This window comes from Ceratotherium simum, chromosome 30 (genome assembly GCF_057802395.1).
Source record: "Ceratotherium simum simum isolate JZ-2026a chromosome 30, ASM5780239v1, whole genome shotgun sequence".
In the NCBI taxonomy this organism is placed as follows: domain Eukaryota; kingdom Metazoa; phylum Chordata; class Mammalia; order Perissodactyla; family Rhinocerotidae; genus Ceratotherium; species Ceratotherium simum.
Window position 1 is genome coordinate 29,218,329 of NC_141929.1, and position 5,939 is coordinate 29,224,267.

The following is a 5,939-nucleotide window of genomic DNA, read 5'->3' on the forward strand; positions in this document are numbered from 1 at the left end:
CCTGTGTCATCATCTAGGGCAGCCTTTCTCAGCCTGAGTTTTCTGGAGAAATAAGCATCAGGAAAGTGATTTGGGTGACTATTTTCACATTCATCGCATACAGTGAAGACCTTATGGCATTGGGGCTTAATTCTCTCACTTGGAACCCTATTTCTCAAAGGGTTGTTCTGGGGCCTTGCAGTTATTTATATCCAAGCTGGCGGAAAAGGAAAAGCTTTTTAAAGCTGTGGTCTGGAAATAGCACAGGATCATTTCCACTCACATTCCATTAGCGAACATGGCCGTACCTCACTGCAGGGAGGTCGGGAGATATCTAGCTCTGTGCCTGCAAGGAAGGGAAAGGTGATGTTTGTGCCAACAGGCAGCAACTCCTTCCCTAAGAGTTAAAATTTTGCCTTAAGGTAGATTTCAGGACTGGTTTAATGTCTAAAACGTTAGTTTTCACATCTTAATAGCATTCATAAGTAGTTGGGGGAGAGGGTCTTTCCTCTGTGGTAAATTAATTTTACTAGTTTTCTCCGTTTGGCCATTTAGGATTACCTCTTCTGTTTCTGAAATGTGAGCTTTATGGAGTCCTAATTTTTATGAGACTGTGCCCTGTAATACCTTTGTTCTTCGTTTTCAACCTATAAGCTCAAAAGACATCCACATATATTGTTTTCAGTAATCTCTGAAGTAGTAAAGTATCTTATATCTGCTTCAAAGATGAGGAAACAGAGGTGCAGGGATTCATTACTTGCCAGAGTTACAGAGCTACTGGCAAGACTCGAGACCCACTGTTGAGTCTTGTTCTGTTTTAGCCGTAGTCTAACCTGTACCTTTAGAGATTAAAATCTCTAGTTGGTGCTGGTTTTAAATTGTATGGCACTGTTGATTTTTAGGGACCCTAATAGAATAATCTCATCAAAGGTCATTCTGTTGTTCTCCAGCCAAAAAACTTCCTTCCTACACCTAAAAATATTCATGGGCAAGGCTTGCAGGGGTTGACCTGCAGGAAGAGATCTTTAAATAGTCCTGATTTATAGGTCACAAATAGGTTATTTTCACATTAATTTGATCCTCTTGATACTTCTGTCTCTGAGCTCGGAGAGGCAGAATGTTTTCTACAGGATCCCACAGCTTGGCAAATTGCGGTGTGAAGGTTTGAAACCAAGTAGTCGTGGCCCTTTCTGCTTTTCCAAGCTGTCCCAAGCAAGTCAAGATGGGATGAGATAAAGTGTTCATAAAACATTCAATCACCTTGTCTGTCCACTTAGAAGTCACCATGTTCAACTTAGGGATGAGAAAAACTGGTTATCAGTTACCTCTCTCGTTGCCATATTTTTCTGTTCTACTAAAATCTGAATACCTTCTAGAAGCTATAGCTTAAACTCTATTTCGTTGCTGAATTTTTAAGCTTTAAGTGAACACTCAGCCTTCATTTAAAAGCTGATCTTGAGGATTCCGGTATCTGGGAGAAAGCTTTTTAGTCATTTTTTGAGCATCCTCTTTAAAAAGTCACCCTCCATCCCCAGATTCAGGTACTCAATATTTTAGAGCGAGTATGGTTTTTATTATTTCCTACCATGTCTGCCTATCCAAATACATCAAAGCTTAGCTCAAATGCTCTTTCCTCAGGAGAGCTGTCCTCTCCCATGTCTATTCCGTAACCTTCATTACATTCTATGTTTATATAAATCTTAATCCCCTATTAAGTGAGAACAAGGGCTGCGTCTTAATCAGCTTTATCCTCCCCATGGTGCTGAGCCAGTGCCTTGCGCATAGAAAAGCATCTTCTGGGCCGGCCCCATGGCTTAGCGGTTAAGTGCGTGTGCTCCCCTGCTGGTGGCCCGGGATCGGATCCTGGGTGCGCACCGATGCACCGCTCCTCCGGCCATGCTGAGGCCGTGTCCCACATACAGCAACTAGAAGGATGTGCAGCTATGACATACAACTATCTACTGGGGCTTTGGGGGAAAAAGAAATAAAAAAAAAAAAAAATTAAAAAAAAAAAAAAAAAAAAAAAGCATCTTCTGCTCTCCACGGGACTGTCTGTCCTCAGTAAGCCTGTCAGTAGCTTCAAAAATCAAAGAACTAGAACTTTACAACTATTATGCAACCCTAGAAGTGCTTTACAAGAATGATTTTCAACATTATTATTGTTTCAGATTTTATAATTAGCAGTTATAAATCTGCCAATGCTGCGTCCTGTGATCACAGAACTAAATGTCTCCAATTTCACTTTGAAACTAAAGTACAGTAAGACCCCCACTGCAGCCTGGTGTTGTGTGTTTTTGCCTCTTTCCCATCTGGCCCCTGCCCACACCACATGCTCTAGCTCCTGAGTCATCTTGTTATTTGTATGGTACAGAAATCTGCTTTTCCTAAAACGATGCCACATGGGCAATTCCCAAGTAGTTTCAGACTGTCTATGTGGACTGATTTTGCATCAATCAGAGAAGGAATCGTCTGTTTTTGTAGGAATGTCCAGTTTATTAGGGCTAGAGAGCCTGCCTCTGTTGCCACTCTCTCTCTCAAGGACCCTTTTAACAGGGTTTGTATTTTCTCACTCAGTTTTAGTAGTGACAAGTATATAAAGGTATTGAAGAGGTAATGCAGCCAAAACTTATCGTTGAAGAAATACTGGTCTGGGGGAGAGAGCCCAAGCGTTGATTTTTTTCAGTACTCTGCAGGAAAGAAACCACCATATTCAGTGGAGGTTGGGAGGCAATCAATGAGCAGTAGAAAATCCAGGTTCCAAACCTAACAGCCTTTTTCTCTTCCAGGCTTCGTTTTCCACATCTTTCAAATGAGGGACTATGGCCACCCGGGTGGTGCAAGCGGTTAAGTGCATGTGCTCCACTGTGGTGGCCTGGGGTTCGCAGGTTCGGATCCCGGGCACGCACCAATGTACCGCTTGGCAGGCCATGCTGTGACAGCGTCCCATATAAAGTGGAGGAAGATGGGCATGGATGTTAGCCCAGGGCCAGTCTTCCTCAAGGAAAAAAGGGGAGGATTGGCATCAGATGTTAGCTCAGGGCTAGTCCTCCTCACAAATAAATAAATAAATAAAATGAAGGACTGAAGTTAGATTATTTATGGTGACCTTCCTTAAACATTTTATTTTTCCTTCTCTTAACAGAGATGCTATATGCTCTCAAATGTTAATTTGCATCATGGTTAACATATAAAGGGGATTTGACCTTACAGTTGTAGGAGGTGGTGAAGCCGTCTGTTGTCTGCGTAAGGCTGCATTCTCTCGTCTGATGCTGGAACTTGAAGCCCAGAGGGCAGGCAGTCAGAAAGGATGTCAAGTTGGGAAGAACAAGAACAAGCTGGAACCCACAGGCACGAGCTGGAGCCCATGAAGATGTATCCAAATCTGTGTCAGTTCTTGCCTCTGACCTTGATGATGTGGGCTTCCTGCAGAAACTGAGACCCTTGATCAGAGAAGCTGAAGGAAGATCCAGGGTAAGGTGGAGCAGCTGTAGGCCCAGATGCTGACGCACGCCATTGAGTGAGCCAGTGGATAAGCTACAAATGGCTACTGCTTCATTTTGGCCCTCTATATTCTGCACAAGAATTTGTGACTCATCCTAACTGGAGACACAGGGAAGGGAATTCTGGGAAATGTGGTTCAGGCTAGCCAAGTTTATAAAGCACCACCATGGTTGTCAGAGGATGGTGGGATTCCAGTGACCTTTACTTGATATTTTTACACGTTGTTTTAATTCTTCACAATGAACATGTATTACTTATATAATCTGAAAAAATATAAAGCTATTCTCTTTGGGGAAGAAAATCTTCCTTTACTAAAAGGAATTATAAGAATTGGAGGTTCACTATTAAGAAATGAGAGAAGATGCCATATATTATATAGGTGAATAGCATAGCTTTTATCTGAAAGTATAAAAAAGATGCCCATGTTTTAATTCCTCTTTTGTCACTTAATAGCTGTTGCCATTGGCTCCAGGCCCTAGAAATCAAGACGAAGAGTGAAGTAGTAAGGAAGTAGTGAGGAAAAGCAGCTTCTCAATCACTGGGTATGTTCAGTGCAGAAAGGTGACCTGCAGGTCACCCCATCTGTCACAGACTCAGAGGTGCTGCTGGAGATGATGTAACTGACAGCAACATCAGAGCCTGGCGCTCAGGGATTCTCTCTCCTCGGACACTGAAATCCTTTTTTGTACTGTATGGACTATTCTGCTGTGTTGATAGACCATAAACACACTGAGATTAAGGAGAAACTAATGTGCACATTTTAACACTTGTGTAGTATGCGAAGATTTAGACTCGGCACTTCAGAACTGGAAAAGTTGGCCTCCTAGATGTTACCTAGAGCCATGAGTCTTAAACTATTATCCAGGCTTGGCACACATGAGTTTCACCTGCCCAGCATTCTTCCCTGGGCATCCTGGGGCTATGCCCCTGACAGGGTGTTAACTAGAACCTCCCCCGCCTCCCTCCACTCATGAGAACATCAGAAAGCAAGTGCGTGAAAGTCATATTATAGGGATGACCTTCAGTCCGCCAGAACTTAAAAGGCAAGCTTTGAAAATTTAAACCAATAGTGACAACGTAGTTGTAATCCCACTTCAGCGTCACTACACTATGGTTAAAAAATTGTGGTCTCCAAAATAGTATGCATGTAAAATGGTCCATTACCATGTGGGTGTGGGAAGACAGTATTAGAACTAGTTTTAGGTATTTCTTTTTATCTCATCCTTTAAAAATTAGTGTTTGTTTTATAACAATACTGAATATTAGTACATGTGTAAAATTTATAGAAAAATATCCATATAATGGGCAGTTATGCTAAAACATTTTTTACTGACTGGGGTCAAAATCAAAAAATTTTTGAAACCATCAACCTAAAAGAAAGTGAAACTCATTTTCTTCATTTAAATGCAAAGTTTACAAAAGGGTTAGTACTCAAAGTTTTAGGAGATAAAAGAAGAGAAAAGCCCAATGCTGTTCCTATAAATTAGTAAAACCCAAAATAAAAGCTACTGCATTAGCTTTAATGTCAATTAAAGCTAATAATTAATAAATGTCAAAAAGAGAAAGGAAACAGACAGTATTGGAATGGAATGAGAATAACATCTTTCAACTAAAAGATGCAATGATACCTATACTCACCAATGCACCCCCCACACATAGGTAGTAGTTACCATAAAACCTCCAGAACAGTTCAGGAAAAAGGATGTAACAAAATGGACAGCCTCTTGGCATTTTGATTTGGCTTTTTAGCATTTGGTCTCTTAAAGGAAAAAAAGGCAACTAATTTTATAGTTGATCCTACAGTATTTAGGAAAATGAAAGCCACATGTGATGCTAGAATCATTTAGTTATAAGGAGCCACAACTCCAGGATGAAAAGCAGTAGGCACCTGGAAACCACTACATAGGACAGAAGCAGCCATCTTCTTTACCACCCAGAAGTGTCTAGGGGCCCCACGGTTATAGGCCAGGCCTTTTCCAAGGGAATACTACTACACAGCACCTAAGTCTACACCGTTCTTGGAGAGGCACAGTAGAACAAACCCATAGGCAATGGAAGGAAGTGTAATGGGCCCAGCATGAACAGGATGGAAGGTTCTATAATGTTCTAGGCCAGTGTGATTAGGGAGGGCAGAATCTGCAGTCACTTATGAGTATTAAAAAAAAAAAAATCACTGGCAACATGGATGACCCTTGAAGACTTTATGCTACGTGAAATAAGCCAGTCACAAAAGGACATATTGTATTATTCCACTTATATGAGGAATATGAGCAGTCAAATTCATAGAGACAGAAAGTAGAATGGTGGTTGCCAGAAGAGGGGAAGGGGGAAGTGAGGATCAACTATTTAATGGGGACAGAGTTTCAGTTTGGGAAGATGGAAAAGTTCTGGAGATGGATGGTGGTGCAAGTTGCACAACAATGTGAATTTACATAATGCCACTTAACTGTACACTTAAA